Genomic DNA, 17631 nt, shown 5'->3' on the forward strand with positions numbered 1-17631 from the left:
TTGCTGCGCATCCATCATTTTATGCAGATGGAAGATGCCGATGTGGGTTTATGTGAAAACTGTTGGATTGTTGTAAAGTCCACTGATTCAATAATGCCCTCCAGGTGTGGTCTACATGAAACTATTTTAGTGCCCTTAAAAAAAGTGCAGTAAGTGACTGCTTACCTGCATTCCCGAGAGAGAAAAAAGAGATATGCATTTGTTTCGATTTGAAAAAAAAGATTGAAATTATATGTAGGGCGCACCCCAATTTAAACTGATTTCATTATTTAAAAGAATACAAACATCAGACAGTTTAACTGGAACTGCAGTAAATGATACAGTCAAATTTATTTAAATTTACATTATTGTATAATGAGAAAGGAATAATTGGTAATCTAGTTGGGCGAGGCCCCTTGGAGATAACAACCATAAAATGAAAGAATTCTTCATCAAGATGGAGAGTGACGTAGTTGATTCTGAGGCTAGGGTCCTGAATCTTTATAAAGGAAACTAAGATGGTATGAGGTGCGAATTAGCTATGATCCAACAGAGGGCTTTGGTGAGAAATGACTGAAGCATCCTGGGAGGAGTCACCGCAGCCACTGCGACTCAGGAGGAGAAGGATCTTGCACTCAACAGGAGGAAGAGCATCCAACAGAGGACGCTGGTGAGAAGTGACTGAAGCATTCTGGGAGAAGCCACCGCAGTCACCGCGACTCAGGAGGGAATCGAGGAGGACCCACTGTCAAAGAACGGAATAGCCCCAAACGTTACGCTGCTATAGTGTTTCCATCCCGTCCTCCTCCTCAAACCTAAAAAAAGAAAGAGAGGAAGAGGTAGTGCCTTCATGAGTGCACCAGACCTGCGAGGGACAATCTTCTAAAAGTGGATTTTAAAGAAAAAGCAGCTGATTGGTGAGTAAATCCTGGGAGCAGACTCGGAGGGAGGAGTACCGCAGTGGTGAGTATCAATCTAGCTTACCTCGGGGATTCGCGGCCGTGTCCACAGGGAGCAGACTCGGAGGGAGAAGCACCGGAGCGGTGACCTCGGGCACAGAGTAACTGAAGCCAAAACTGAAAAAGTGACATCACAGGAAAGCTGTGACCTGATTAGTTGGTAGGAAATCTGCACCAAATTTGAAAAAAAAACACTGCAAAGCTAATTAATAAATTAACTATCTAAGTTGAGATGGCTGGGCAGGTGATGTGCTGTAGCTGTATGATGTGGGAGCTGGCAGATCCCATTGTGAGCTGCAGTGACCACATCTGCAGTAAGTGTTGGTTGCTGGAGGAACTCCGGCTCAGAATTGATGAGCTGGAGTCCGAGCTCCGGACACTGCGGCACATCTGGGAGCGGGAGAGTTACCTGGATGCTTTGTTTCAGGAGGTGGTCACATTAAGTACCTCAAGTTCGGACAGTGGTCAGGGTCAGCAGGGTTTGACTGCAAATGAGGCAGGTAGAGTGATCCTGTGTTCAGGAACAGAGGAGCCTCAGCTCTTGACCTGTCCAACAGGTACGAGGTACTTGCTCCCTGTGTGGATGAGGAAGAGGACTGTAGGGAGGGTGAGCCAGCTGACCACAGCACCGTGGCACAGGAGGCCATTCAAGATGGGGGAGCAAAAAGACAAGTGGTAGTTGTAGGGGATTCTATAATTAGGGGAATTGATCCTTTGTAAGCAGGATCGAGAGTCCCGCATGGTATGTTGCTTGCCCGGTGCCAGGGTGAGGGACATCTCTGACCGGCTTGAAAGGATATTGGAGAGGGAAGGGGAGGATCCAGTTGTTGTGGTCCACGTCGGGACGAATAACATAGTTAAGACTAGGAAAGACGACCTGTTTGGGGATTATCAGGAACAAGGAACTAAATTAAAGAACAGGTCCTCAAGGGTTATAATCTCCAGATTACTACCCGAGCTACGTGCAAATTGGCATAGGGATGCGAGAATAAGGGAAGTAAACATGTGGCTAAAGGAGTGGTGCAGGAAAGAGGGGTTACATTTCGTGGGGCACTGGCATCAGTATTGGAACAGGAGGGGGCTGTACCGTTGGGACGGTCTCCACCTGAACCGATCTGGGACCAATGTTCTAGCGAAAAGGGTAAATAGGGTGGTCAACAGGACTTTAAACTAGAAAGTGGGGGGGAGGAGAGGGAAGGGTAAAACTCCAAGAAGTATGACTAATGGGAAACAAAGCAGCAGGTTAGCATGTCGGGGGGGTGGATTCAACTTCGTGGAAAATTATGAAAGAACTGAAAAGAAAGGAGAGCCCAGGAGAGGCTATTAAAGTCCCCAGAACACAAAATAGGACAGAGTGTTTGGAAAGGGCTAGGAATCTAACTTCAAGCACATCAGATAGAGGGATGACAATGAGAAAGGGGACGGGAAATACAGGACTGAAAGTGTTGTATCTGAATGCACACAGTATACGAAATAATGTAAATGAGCTTGTGGCGCAGATTGAAATTGGCAGGTATGATGTGGTGGGCATCACGGAGACGTGGCTGCAAGGGGATCAGGACTGGGAGCTAAATATCCAAGGATATACATCCTATCGAAAAGATAAGTAGGTTGGCAGAGGGGGTGGGGTTGCTTTGTTAGTAAGAAATGAAATTAAATCGATAGCAAAAAATGACATAGGGTCAGATGATGTAGAAAATGTGTGGGTAGAGTTGAGGAACCGCAAAGGTAAAAAAACCATAATTGGCGTTATGTACAGGCTGCCGAACAATAGTCAGGATGTGGGGCACAAGATATACCAGGAGATAGGAAAGGTGTGTCAGAAAGGCAAGGTTACAGTGATCATGGAGGATTTCAATATGCAGGTAGACTGGGAAAATCAGGTTGGTAGTGGATCCCAAGAAAAGGAATTTGTGGAATGTCTACGAGATGGCTTTTTGGAGCAGCTTGTGGTGGAGCCACTAGGGAACAGGCAATTCTAGATTTAGTGATGTGTAATGAGGCAGATTTGATAAGGGAGCTTAAGGTGAAGGAACCCTTAGGAGGAAGTGACCATAATATGATAGAATTTACCTTCCAATTTGAGAGGAAAAAGCTGGAATCAAATGTAACAGTATTACAGTACTACAGAGGCATGAGGGAGGAGCTGGCCAGAATTGACTGGGAGATGAGCCTAGCAGGAAAGACAGTGGAACAGCAATGGCAGGAGTTTCTGGGAGTAATTTGGGAGACACAGCAAAAATTCATCCCAAGGAAGAAGAAGCATACTAAAGGGAGGATGAGGCAACCATGACTGACAAGAGAAGTCAGGGACAGCATAAAAACTAAAGAGAAAGCATACAATGTGCCAAAGAGCCAGGAGATTGGGAAGCCTACAAAGACCAACAGAGGACAATTAAAAAAGAAATAAGGAGGGAGAAGATTAAATATGAGGGTAAACTAGCCAGTAATATAAAAGAAGATTGCAAGAGTTTTTTAGATATATAAAGGGTAAGAGAGAGGCAAAAGTGGGCATTGAGCCATTGGAAAATGACGCTGGAGAAGTAGTAGTGGGGAACAAAGAAATGGCGGAGGAACTGAATAGATACTTTGCATCAGTTTTCACGGTGGAAGGCATGAGTAACATCCCCAAAGTTCAAGAGAGTCGGGGGGCAGTGGTGAGTATGGTGGCCATTACCAAGGAGAAGGTGCTAGGAAAACTGAATGGTTTGAAGGTGGATAAATCACCTGGACCAGATGGATTATACCCCAGAGTTCTGAAGGAGATAGCTGAAGAGATAGTGGAGGCATTAGTGGTGATCTTTCAGAAATCACTGGAGTCAGGCAGGGTCCCAGAGGACTGGAAAATCGCTAATGTAACCCCCCAGTTTAAGAAGGGAGTGAAGCAAAAGATGGGAAATTACAGGCCGATTAGCCTGATCTCGGTCGTTGGTAAGATTTTAGAGTCCATTATTAAGGATGAGATTTCAGAATACTTGGAAGTGCATGGTAAAATTGTACAAAGTCAGCATGGTTTCATCAAGGTGAGGTCATGCCTGACAAATCTGTTAGAATTGTTTGAGGAGGTTAGACAAAGGAGAGCCAATGGATGTTATCTACTTGGACTTCCAGAAGGCCTTTGACAAGGTGCCGCACAGGAGGCTGCTCAGTAAGATAAGAGCCCATGGTGTTAGAGGCAAGGTACTAGCATGGATAGAAGATTGGCTGTCTGGCAGGAGGCAGAGAGTGGGGATAAGGGGGTCCTTCTCAGGATGGCGGCCGCTGACTAGTGGAGGTCTGCAGGGGTCAGTGTTGGGACCAAAACTTTTCACTTTATACATTAATGATCTAGATGAAGGAACTGAGGGCATCCTGGCTAAGTTTGCAGATGATACAAAGATAGGTGGAGGGACAGGTAGTATTGAGGAGGCAGGAAGTCCGCAGAAGGATTTGGACAGGTTAGGAGAATGGGCAAAGAAATGCAGATGGAATACAATGTGGGCAGGTGTGTGGTCATGCACTTTGGTAGGAAGACTGGAGGCATAGACTATTTTCTAAATGGGGAGAGAATTCAGAAATCTGGAGTGCAAAGGGACTTGGGAGTCCTGGTCCAGGAATCTCTTAACATTAACTTGCAGGTTGAGTCGGTAGTTAGGAAGGCAAATGCAATGTTGGCATTTATTTCGAGAGGACTAGAATACAAAAGCAGGGATGTGCTGCTGAGGCTTTATAAGGCTCTGGTCAGACCACATTTAGAATATTGTGAGCAATTTTGGGCCCCGTATCTCAGGAAGGATGTTCTGGCCCTGGAGAGGATCCAGAGGAGGTTCACGAGAATGATCCCAGGAATGAAAGGCTTAACATATGAGGAACATTTGAGGACTCTGGGTCTATACTCGATGGAGTTTAGAAGAATGAGGGGGGGATCTAATTGAAATTTACAGAATACTGAAAGGCCTGGATAGAGTGGACTTGGGGAGGATGTTTCCATTAGTAGGAGAGACTAGGACCCAAGGGCACAGCCTCAGAGTAAAGGGAAGACCTTTTAGAACAGAGATGAGGAGAAACTTCTTTAGCCAGAGAGTGGTGAATCTATGGAATTCATTGCAACAGAAGGCTGTGGAGGCCAGGTCATTGACTGTATTTAAGACCGAGATAGATAAGTTCTTGATTGGTAAGGGGATTAAAGGTTACAGGGGGAAGGTGGGAAAATGGGGTTGAGAAACTAATCAGCCAAGATTGAATAGTAGAGCAGACTTGATGGGGCAAAAGGCCTAATTTCTGCTCCTATGTCTTATGGTCTTATGATGGATTGGGAAACGTTACTTAAAGAAATGATGGCGGATAGGCAATGGCAAACATTCAGATAGCGCATGGGTGAACTGCAACAATTGTTTATTCCTGTCTGGCGCAAAAGTAAAACAGGAAAGGTGGCCAAACCATGGCTCATAAGGGAAATTAGAGACAGTATTAGATCCAACGAAGAGGCATACAAATTGGCAAAAAAAGAACAGACCTGAGGATTGGGAGCAGTTTAGAACTCAGCAAAGAAGGACCAAGCTAGTGATTAAGAAGGGGAACATTAAAAACTGACTGTAAAAGTTTCTATAGGTATGTGAAGAGAAAAAGATTGGAGAAGACAGATGTAGGTCCCTTACAGTCAGAAACAGAGGAGTTTATAATGGGGAACAAAGAAATGGCTGACCAACTAAATACATACTTTGGTTCTGTCTTCACAAAGGAGGACACAAATAACATACCAGAAATGTTGGGGAACATAGGGTTTAGTGAGAGGGAGGAACTGAAAGAAATCGGTATTAGTAGGGAAATGGTATTGGAGAAATTGATGGGATTGAAGGCCGATAAATCCCCAGGGCCTGATAATCTACATCCCAGAGTACTTAAGGGAGTGGCCCTAGAAATAGTGGATGCATTGGTGATCATCTTCCAAGATTCTATTGACTCTGGAACAGTTACTACAAATTGGAGGGTAGCTAATATAACCCCATTATTTAAAAAGGGAGGTAGAGAGAAAACAGGGAATTATAAGCCAGTCAGCCTGACCTCGGTAGTGGGGAAAATTCTAGAGTCCATTATAAAAGACTTAATAGCTGAGCACTTGCAAAACAGTAGCAGAATCGGACAGAGTCAGCATGGATTTACGAAAAGGAAATCATGCTTGACAAATCAACTGGAATTTTTCGAGGATGTAACTAGTAGAGATGATAAGGGAGACCCAATGGATGTGGTTTATTTGGACTTTCAGAAGGCTTTCGATTAAGTCCCACATAAGCGATTAGCATGTAAAATTAAATCGCATGGGATTGGGGGTAGTGTATTGAGATGGATAGAAAAGTGGTTGGCAGACAGTAAACAAAGAGTAGGAATAAACGGGGCTTTTTCCAATGGCAGGCAGTGACTAGTGGGGTACCACAGGGATTGGTGCTGGGACCCCAACTATTCACAATATATATTAATGATTTAGATGAGGGAACTAAATGTAATATCTCCAAATTTGTAGATGACACAAAGCTGGGTGGGAAGGTGAGCTGTGAGGTGGATGCAGAGATGCTTTAGTGTGATTTGGACAAGCTGAGTCAGTGGGCAAATGCATGGCAGATGCAGTATTATGTGGATAAATGTGAGGTTACCCACTTTGGTAGCAAAAACAGGAAGGCAGACTATTATCTGAATGACTATAAATTGAGAGAGGAGAATGTACAACGAGACCTGAGTGTCCTCGTATACTAGACGCTGAAGGTAAGTATGCAGGTGCAGCAGGTGGTAAAGAAGGCAAATGGTATGTTGACCTTCATTGTGAGAGGACTCGAGTACAACAACAGGGATGCCTTGCTGCAATTATACAGGGCCTTGGTGAGACCACACCTGGAATACTGTGTGCAATTTTTGTCTCCTTATCTAAGGATGTTCCTGCTATAGACGAGTGCAGAGAAGGTTTACCAGACTGATTCCTGGGATGGTGGGACTGAAATATGAGGAGAGATTGAGTTGGTTAGGATTAGATTCACTGGAGTTCAGAAGAATGAGGGGGGATCTCATAGAAACCTATAAAATTCTAACAGGACTAGACAGGGTAGATGCAGGAAGGATGTTACCGATGGTGGGGGAGTCCAGAACCAGGGGTCACAGTCTGAGGATATGTGGTAGACCATTTAGGACTGAGATGAGGAGAAATTTCTTTACCCAGAGAGTGGTGAGTCTGTGGAATTCGCTACCACAGAAAGTAGTTGAGGCCAAAACATTTTGTATGTTTTCAAGAAGGAGTTAGATATAGTTCTTGGGGTGAAAGGGATCAAAAGATATGCGGAGAAAGCGGGAGCAGGCTATTGAGTTCAGCCATGATCATGATGAATAGTGGAGAAGGCTTGAAGGGCTGAATGGCCTACTGCTGCTCTATGTTTCTATGTTTCTATGAAATGTTGGAGTATGGTTTGTGTTTTGCTCCCTTGCCTCACTGACCTGAAAATAACATTCATCTGAAAAAGTTCAGGATCTGATTTTGCACTGTATATGTAAACTGATACTGGGCAGAATTAAATTAATGTGATCTGTATGGAAGAGAGAGGGATAGACAACAGCAATAGTGGAGTAAAGATGAATATCAGAATGTCATTTCCTCTGGGCCATTTATAGGTTCCTGTGCTAAATATGGAGACAGGACACTTTCCCTCAGTTATCTTTACTTTCTTTTTACCCCTCAGTGTTTGAATTTGAGATTGGCACATTAACCTGCATGAAGGAATGAAACATTTAAGGCCATTGGGCTACCTTGATATTTCCCAATACTACAGTTTCTGAGCCCTGACGCATTGTGAATCCTTAATGGGACAGGTACACTCAGGGTAAAATATTTTGGCATCTTTGCAACAAAATCTTCAATTACATAAATTGTGTACACAATAATCAACAATTGTCTCATATATAATAAATAGAAACAGAAAATACTGGGAAAACTCAGCAGGTCTGACAGCACCTGTGGAGAGAGTTAATATTTCGAATCTGTATGACCCTTCTTCAGGGTTAATTATCTCATGCTAACTGCCTCATGTCACTGGCCCTGGGGTGAGAGGATCGGAGGCAGATGGGCCGGTAACATAGTGGTGGAACTATCTGTTGAAAAGGTGGCTTATGATGCCTCTTCGCCACCCAAGAGCAGAGGCAGAGCAGCGTTATAATAGGAGTTATGCCTCCACAAAGGTGGTGATAGAGAGGACCATAGGTCTTCTGAAGATGTGCTTCTGATGCCTGGGCCGGTCAGGGGAAACACCACAATATCCCCCAGAACGGGTGTCACTGATAGTGGTTGCTTGCTGCGCTTTCCACAATCTGGCACTGGCAAAGGGGGACCCACTGGAGGGAGAGGATCTTGAGCCAGCTCCACAAGCCACAGAGGATGAATTCAGTAGTGAGTCAGATGAGGAGCATGGTGAGGGGAAAGCTGAGGGAATGGAGGCAAACTTCTGTTTCCTTCAGGGACATCAGGGATGCCTTGATCCAAAGCTCCTTCAGCTAGGCTGAAAAAAGATCTGCTTCCACCTCATGCCAGGGCTGTTGCCTCCATCCCGAATGTCTGAAACGACCCTTTCATTGGAACCCAAAGTCACTCCGTGCCCATTCAGTAAAATTTAGGGCCACTCACGTCCAGCATTAGATCCTGGCGTACCCTGCACCAAAAAAAAGTATAAAGCTTACTCAGCCAATTAAGACAAAAGCAAAATTTATATCATTTTGACACTCACAACAAATGAACAGAACTATATATGGTGTCAATGGCCACACCAGTAAACGTATTAACAAAACATGGCAGAACAGAAGATCACCCGTGAACAGTCTCTCTTGTGCTCATGGTGCCTTAAACTTACGTTTACGAGTGCTACATCTTGGTGACCCCCCAGCCCTGGCTCGCTGGTAATGACATTGGAGGCAGTCTGATGACTTTGCTATCTTGTTGGCCTTGATGACCCTTGGTGGTCATCCTCATCCTCTGGCCAGTGGAGCTTGTGCTGGCCCCGCCTGGGAGGGACCAGCTAGTGTCATGGCTGGCATCTCCCTAGTCAATGCAGCCTCATCAGATGCCACCGTCACTGGCAGAGGGGTGGGGAGCTGCTGCCATCACCCAGAATGCCCTGAGAGAAGCCCGCAGAGACAACAGGCAGCTTATGTGCCAACATGAGGTCACTCTGGACCTCCCTGCTTGCCATTGATGGATGAGTACCTAGCTGGAATACTGGGAGCCTCATCCATCTCCCACCTGAGGTCATTGCCTGTGTGAGGGTTTGCAGGTGCAAGCGCAACCCCAGGAGCCCCTGATTCTGTCCCTGAAGCTGCCTCTCCATGAGAGTTGCCACTCTCTCAATGGAGGAGGCAGTGCGCTCATCCATGAGTTCAACACAGTGCTGATGGCCCACATGGACTCCTCCACAACAGAGACCATGGTATGCATACCCTCATGGATCTCCACCAGATCCTCTCAAACACCCCGTTGCACCTGCAGCCTAATGGATGATTCCAGAGGCTCATCATCTGCCTTCCACTCAGCATCATCCTGGTCTCCAGCAGACCTCCGACTGACATCACCCTGGGCACTCTCTGCCTCCGCCTGCATCTCAAGCGAGTGTGAAGTGCCCTCACCACTGTGCACCGACAATCTAGACGACAATCTAATGCCCACCGAGGTGCTGGCATCTGCACTGGTCCCTGTTTCAGAAAGCGGGTGTGTAGGTTTCTCTGAAGTCTGGTGGTCCTCTGGCATTAGGGGTGGCTCTTCAGGGTCCTGCATTCAAGTGTGTGCTGACGAATCTAAGGGAGAACAACATCATGTCATAATTACACTGTCACTGTGCATGACAGACACCCTGATGAGACAATGGAGATCTGCATCATGCTGCCATTGTCTTTCAATGATCAATGGGGACACCAGTTTTGAGGCCCCCATTAATGATGAGACTGCACAAGAATGTTTGCACAATCTGACACTCTCACCTCTGGGCACTGCACTCTTACCTTTGTCAGAGACCCCTGCCTCTCCATAACCGACTGACCAAGGTGGGTGGTGCCTCTCCAGCTCCAATGCATGCATTTCATACCTTGTCATGATTAGGAGGTTTGGGGGCCTCCACCTGTCCTTGACCTCTTGATGGTGTTATGGCTCCATTTCTCCTGAAAGGACAGATTATTCCACTCTCTACCTGCAGCGCTATTGCAGCCTGGCCAAGCCCACCTGTGGAACACCTTGTAGGGCATACCTGAATCATGGCTCTCGAGGCGCAAGGCCAAGCAGTCAGGGCTCATCCTCTTGGATAGCTCCGGTGTCATTGACAGTTGGCACTCAAACTCTAACACACCAGAGCTCCATGGGGGGATGGTCAGCCTTTAACACTTCAACACAATGACCCATGCCACCATGGTACTCACCCTTGCCAAGCACAGCAGGTTGTTGAACCTTTTGCGGCACTGCACACAAGTGCGCCTCACAACAGCGTGGCTGCTGACCTCGGCTACCACCTCCCCCCGAGCCTTTTTGGTCTGGTGCAGTGGCCTCCTCCTGCCATCCCTGGGTACCAGGTTGTCCTGCCTGACACCAAACTCCTCCACGAGAACTGCAAGGCAACCATCCTAGAAATGGGGGGCTGAGTGCCCACCCGCCCTGCCCTCACCAGCTGATGTTACCTGCCGCTAGTGAGGCCATTGTTCCAGTCTCCAGACCGACTCGATTCTCCCCTGGCAGCCTTCAGGGAGCTGACTTTGCCGGTTTTAAAGTGCCCGCTGGGTCATCATTGGACCTGGTGCCTAACAGGCTCCCCTCCGCTGCCCGGCCCTTCCCAACCATTCAAGAGACACGTTTCACGCTGGGCAGACCTTAATTCGCCATCCGGTGTGAAAATGCGGCTGGGGGCCGATGGCGGCCGGGGGTCTGTTTCCTGTCCGCTCCTGGGCCTGGCGATCGCGCGCTGCCTGACAAGGGAAAAATTCAGGCCCGTATGTATGTAAGAACTTGGATTATTAAAAAACATAACCAGCAGTTATCTATAATAGAAAACAAATCTCATCCTACCTGGCTTTGAAATTAATGGGCCTTTGCACTGAGTGAGAAGCAAACAGGGACTAAAGCAAATCCTAATTCTGACAGTGTGAGAATGAGATAGGTGGACATTCTCCACCGAGAGTGTGGGTGGGACCATTTGGCAGTAAGCTGAGGCTGGTTAGAATGGCAGGTTTAGAACTAAAAATGGCAGCGGGATACTAAGTTCTCCATAATACCTTTCAGTTTGCTGGTGAAAATTCAGAGAAAACTGTGGCTTTGAAAAATCTGTTCAGTACTCTTACTGTGTTTCTAGCCTTAAATCATTAGATGCATCAAGATGTCACAAATGGAAAGCAGAAAAGTGACCCTGATACCATTTAATCATCTGCACTACAATCGTTTAACTAAAAAGATAAAGGTTTTCCCAACAATCATTTTGAATAAGGGATGTTAAATAACTGACATTGAACAGTAAACCATTAAGGAATTGAACTATGCACAAATCTTTGAAAAGAAAATTGCATAGTAGATCCTTTAGAAAATTGAAAGCAATGCTCAACATTAAAACACCTCTATGTTCAAACAGAGGGTTACTCTCACTCAAAGATTATGCTCACCTCATTGTATAAGAGGAGGCTGAGTACAACCTTGAGCTTTGGATGAATGAACTCCATTTTAAACTGCTGAGCAATTTGGCTGATATCCACATGGGACATTGCAAAGCAATTTGTATTAAATTTGGCCAGATAACAAGTTATCTAAAGGCAGGTTGGGTGCCACGCTTTGTGAAGGAGGTGAAGGAACTAGAGGAGTGCAGAAAAGGTTCATGAGATTGGTTCCAGGGATGAGGAACTTCAGTTATGTAGATAGATTGGAGAAGTTGAGACTGTTTTCTTTGAAAAAGAGAAGGCTGAGAGGAGATTTGCTATTCCCAAGTCATGAGGTGCTGGGCAGAGTAGATAGTGAAAAGCTGTACCCATTGTTGGAAGAATCAAGAACAAGAGAGCACAGATTTAAAGTAATTGGCAGAATAAGCAATGGAGATGTGAGGAAAGACTATTTTCAAACAACGAGTGAGATCTGGAATGCACAGCCTGAGAGTGTGGTGGAGGTCGGTTCAAGCGAGGCATTCAAGGGGGAATTGGGATATTATCGGAAAAGGAAGTTTGTGCAGGAATACGGGGAGAAGGTAAATTGTTCATTCAGAGAGCTGGTGCAGACAAGATGGGCTGAATGATCTTCTTCTGCACTGTAACCACTCTGTGATTCTATGTGTGTCCTGTAAAAGAAAAATCCCATAGGCCCAGCTGCAGCTGCATTGGTAAATTTCAATACAGCTGCTTGATGTTACAATGATGGGCACTTTAGAAAATGGACTTCAACTTAATTGCAATTCAAGAGTATAACCAACCCATTATATACAGAATAAAGAGCAGCTGTACAGTGCTAATGATACATATTTGTGCCATTATTTGTAGGAACAAATTTGAGTGGTTTGCAAATGAATGAAAGTCAGAGATGGTGTTACAGCCTGCAGGATGTTAACAGTCATCTTTTGTTTTTGATGTGCATATATAAATTAATGAGCTTTCCTGGCTGTTCATGGATTGACCATGATTGCCATTCGGACGACAACAACAACACTTTGCATTTGCTTGGCACTTTTAACGTAGTAAAACATCCCATGAGTTTCACCAGCACCATTATCAAACATAATGTGACACTGAGCTACGTGAGGAGATTTTAGTACAGATGACCAAAAGCTTAGTCAAACAAGTGGGGTTTTAATTAAGGAGCTCCTTAAAAGGATGAGGGAGAGGTAGAGGGCAGGATTTTCAGATCGTCGGGCAGGCTTGGAAACAGTCGGTCTGCTGCCTGCGATCGACCCCTGACCGCGATTTCACTCTGGCTGGCCAATTAACGGCCAGATGCGTGCTGAAAGAGACGCGTGCTGAAAGGCTCAGCGCGGCTGGGGTTGGTGGGGGGGAGGTTGGTGGGAGGAGCACATGCGCTGAAGTATGCAAGTGCGTGGGGGAGCGAGCACTGAGAGCTCCCTGGAGGCACAGGGCTGCCTCAGGGTGCTGAAGGATTTTAAAATCCAAGATAAAGATGTGGAAAAACTGAAAACAATGTCCCCGCATAGGAATCACTCACCTCAACATCATAAAAATAATGTCAGAACATTATTTTTTAATTAATGTCAGAAAACTCATCCCACCCACGGATGAGGTTACCTCAAAAATGCAAAGGCCGCTTAGCCGATTCACTCACCTGCCAACTGTAATGTTGGACGGGCAACGAAAAATCTATCTTAATTGCAACTTTAATGGCCTTAATAGGGCTCTTAATTGTTGGCGCTGAATCTTTTGCGGCACTGCACCCAAGTGCGCCTCACAACATCGTGGCTGCTGACCTCGGCTACTGCCTCCTCCTGAGCTTTTTTGGCCTGGTACAGTGGCCTCCTCCTGCCATCCCTGGATGCCAGGGTGTCCTGCCTGACACCCACCTCCTCCACGAGAACTACAAGGCACCCATCCTAGAAATGGGGGGCTGAGTGCCCACCCGCCCTGCCCTCCCTAGCTGACGTTACCTGCCGCTAGTGAGGCCATTGTTCCAGTCTCCGGACTGACTCGATTCTCTCCTGGCAGCCTTCAGGGAGCTGCCTTTGTCGGTTTTAAAGTGCCCGCTGGGTCACCATTGGCCCAACAGGCCCCCACCCCTGCCCGGCCCTTCCCAATCGTTCAGGAGACGCATTTCACGCTGGGTGGATCTTAATTCGCCATCCGGTGTGAAAATGCGGCTGGGGGCCGATGGCGGCCGGAGGTCTGTTTCCTGTCCGCTCCTGGGCCTGGCGATCGTGCGCTGCCCGACAAGGGAAAAATTCAGGCCCATATGTATGTAAAAACTTGGATTATTAAAAAACATAACCAGCAGTTATCTATAATAGAAAACAAATCTCATCCTACCTGGCTTTGAAATTAGTGGGCCTTTGCACTGAGTGAGAAGCAAACAGAGACTAAAGCAAATCCAAATCCTGACAGTGTGAGAATGAGATAGGTGGACATTCTCCACCGAGAGTGTGGGTGGGACCATTTGGCAGTAAGCTGAGGCTGGTCGGAACGCTGGGATCAGAACTAAAAATGGCAGCAGGATACTAAGATCTCCCTGATACCTTTCGGCTTGCTTCTGAAAATTCAGTGAGTTGGACGGACTGTGAGGAACCTGTCTTAATTGCCACTTTAATGGCCTTAAAATGGCTTTTAATTGTTGGCGGGCACGCTGCCGACTCGCGCACGTCCCCCGACTGAAATATTGCACGACGATTTCGAGACGCTCGCCTGACGTCGTCGCGTGCTATTTTATGTCCGATTGCGTTGAGTGCACGCTGCTTGTGGGACGTAAAATTCTGCACAGAGAGCTAATTCCAGACTTTAGGGCCGAGGTAATTGAAGACATGGCTAATCATGGAGCGAGGTAAGAACTGGAGGACTGGAGAGATCTTGTAGAGTTGTAGGACCGGTGGAGTTTATAGAGACAAGGAGAGGCGAGGCCATGGTGGGATTTGAAAACAAGGGTAAGAATTTTAAAACTGAGGTGTTACTGGGCTGGCACCCAATATAGGTCAGTGAGTTCAGGGGGAACGAGTGAGTGGATGTTGGCGTGAGTTAGGATAGGAAGCAGAGTTTTGGATAACCTCAAGTGTATGTATGGTGCGAGGTGGGCAGTCAGTCAGAAAAACATTGGAATAGTTGAGGCTAATGCTAACAAAGTTATGGATGAGGATTTCAGTAGTAGATGAGCTTAAGGGCAGAGCTATGAATATCTTACAGGGGGAATGACTAGAAAATTATATATTCTGCCTCCTCACATGATTGAAGTAAACAAATTTTCATCTAGCTGCCCCCACATTGCAACTTAATCAAATAATGAGTTTTTTGAACTTGTTTTGAGCCTTTTAATGTCTGGATGTAGAGAACCAGGCACAGGGGCCAATCACTTGGTCTGAATGGATAAGCCCGAGGTAAACCCAATATTAGGCCTCAAGCCTCATTTATTTCAATTTTTACAGTTTTCACTACCATGCAAAGTCAAAATAACACACAACTCTTTCTATTCAATTCAGATGAAATCACCTTAGTGTCACATGAATCCGAGCTGTTTATTACTTAACATGAATTTGTGTCACAGCATTGAGAGTACAGGATTTATTTTGCTCCGTGAAAAGTAATGACAACTTTTTTTATTGTAGTGTAATTATTTTAAAGGCTTTAATTGCAATCTGAATTATCTAATTTTTAAAAAATTCTTTCATGGGACTTGGGCATCGCTGGCTAAGCCAGCATTTTTATTGTCCATCCTTACTTGTCCTTAAGAAGGTGATGGTGAGCTGCCTTCTTAAACCACTGCAGTCCATGTAGAAACATTCACAGTGCTGTTCGGGAAGGAGTTCCAGGATTTTGACCCAATAACAATGAAGGGATAGTGAAATAGTTCCAAGCTGAGAGAACTTGTAGTGGTGTTCCCATGCATCTGCTGCCCTTGAGGTTCTAGATGGTAGAAGTCACAGGTTTGGAAGGTGCTGTCTAAGGTGTCTTGGTGAGTTGCTGCATCTTGTAGATGATATGCACTGCTGCCATTGTGCACTGGTGGTGGAGTGAGTGGACGTTGAAGGGAGTGGTTGGGTGCCAATCTAGTGGACTGCTTTGCCCTGGATGATGTCGATCTTCTTGAATGTTGATGGAGCTACACTCATCCAGGCAAGTGGAGAGTATTCCATCGTCTTGTAGATGGTGGAAAGGCTTTTGGGAATCAGGAAGTGAATTACTTGCCACAGGCTTCCTAGCCTCTGACCTGCTGTTGTAGCCACAGTATTTATATGGCTAGTCCAGTGCAGTTCAGTTTCTGGTCAATGGTATCCCCTAGGATGTTGATAGTAGGGGATTCAGTGGTGGTAACATTATTGAATGTCAAGAGGAAATGGTTAGATTCTCTCTTGTTGGAGATGGCCATTGCCTGGCACTTGAGTGGTGCAAACGTGATTTGTCACTTGTCAGCTCAAGCTTAAATGTTGTCCAGGTCTTTCTGCACATGGGCATGGACTGCTTCAGTATCTGAGGAATGGTACTGAACATTGTGCAATCAGAACAACCCCACTTCTTTAACTTTAACATGGAACAATTGTAGTACTTTTAAAGGAAACAAGTGATGGCAAATTTAGAATATTTTACACTAGGAAGGAAGGAAGACTTGCTTTTATTAAACTTCAATAGGAACAGACTTATCTTAGAGTCACTGGTAACAATTTTGCCATCCTTCTGAAAATTCCAATTTAGAGCAATGATTGATAATAGGCACTTAGGAGTAGGTGCAATGTTCTTTCTCAGAGGCGTGGCCACACGGCAGTCTGGAATGTACTGCAGGTTGAAATATACAGGCCATTTAGCCTCATGGCAGTTCATTAACTTTTAAAGTTTAAGCTGCCCACATTCAAAAGGAGTGGCGCTGATAGAAAACAAAAACAAAAATAGCTGGAAAAACTCAGCAGGTCTGACAGTATCTGCGGAGAGGAATGCAGTTAATGTTTCGAGTCTGTATGACTCTTCATCAGAACTGGTGCTGAGAGGATTTGTAGTCTGCCACATACATAGAAGATTTAGAGGGAACAGGCCATTCAGCCTCTTGACCACGTTCTGCCATGCAAGTAGATCATGGCAGACACGTGTATCTCAAATCCATCTATCCACCTTGGGTCCGCAGCCCTTAATACCCTTTCCTAACAGAGATCCATCAATCTCTGTTTTGAGATCTTCATGTGATAGGGGTATGTGAATACATTTCTTACTTTCAGTGTTGTATTTCTCCCTTTCCTCAGGCTCATCCTACTAAATTCAAAAGTAGCTTAAAGGTTTGTGTAATTTTAAACTGCACGTATGCTGTTGATGCGAATCTTGATCATCAGTGGACAGTCTTTTCCTGATCCTTGATGACCACACAACTCTATTGCCAGTTGGTTTGTGGACTACAGAAATTACTTACACTCATGCTATTTATTCATAATTGGGCACTGCTCTACATTTTTGCATCTAAATATTAACCTTCTGATTAGCTATGGATCCAAGATAGAAAAGTTAGTAGGTCTGGCAGCATCAGCGGAGAAGAAAAGAGTTGACGTTTCGAGTCCTCATGACCCTTCGACAGAACTGTCGAAGGGTCATGAGGACTCGAAACGTCAACTCTTTTCTTCTCCGCCGATGCTGCCAGACCTGCTGAGTTTTTCCAGGTAATTCTGTTTTTGTTTTGGATTTCCAGCATCCGCAGTTTTTTTGTTTTTTTGTTTTTATAGAAAAGTTAGTGTTTGGTTAGATCAGCTCGTTCTAGGACTTTAGTCTGCTTAGGTTCAACTAATATTAGATTTTTAATGAAATGATGAGAGTCAGGAGGATGAAATACATTTGGAGATCTGTCCTGTCAACTGGGAATGATAAATTCAGATTCCAGTTTTGAGTGAAATTTCTGCCAGGGGTTCCCCTTAAAGGCAGGGAAAAAACTGAAGGTGGAAGTATCCCTCAGCACGGTTCTTGAAAAGTTATCCAAATCTGAACAGTAAATAAACTATACAAAGTGTTTTGACCATGATATTTTTCAATAGCTGCAAATATGTTTAAAGGC

At 45.4% G+C, this 17631-nt stretch overlaps 1 long non-coding RNA gene across 1 annotated transcript in view; it reads right to left on the reverse strand.

Moving 5' to 3' along the window:
* Window positions 1-294: 294 nt before the first annotated feature.
* Window positions 295-17631, reverse strand: part of LOC121293365 — a 35681-nt gene continuing 18344 nt past the window's right edge. The window contains exon 2 of the long non-coding RNA XR_005946503.1: window positions 295-794. This is a non-coding gene — a long non-coding RNA (uncharacterized LOC121293365). The remainder of the gene's footprint in view (window positions 795-17631) is intronic.

The sequence above is a fragment of the Carcharodon carcharias genome, chromosome 21 (assembly GCF_017639515.1).
Source record: "Carcharodon carcharias isolate sCarCar2 chromosome 21, sCarCar2.pri, whole genome shotgun sequence".
Classification (NCBI taxonomy): domain Eukaryota; kingdom Metazoa; phylum Chordata; class Chondrichthyes; order Lamniformes; family Lamnidae; genus Carcharodon; species Carcharodon carcharias.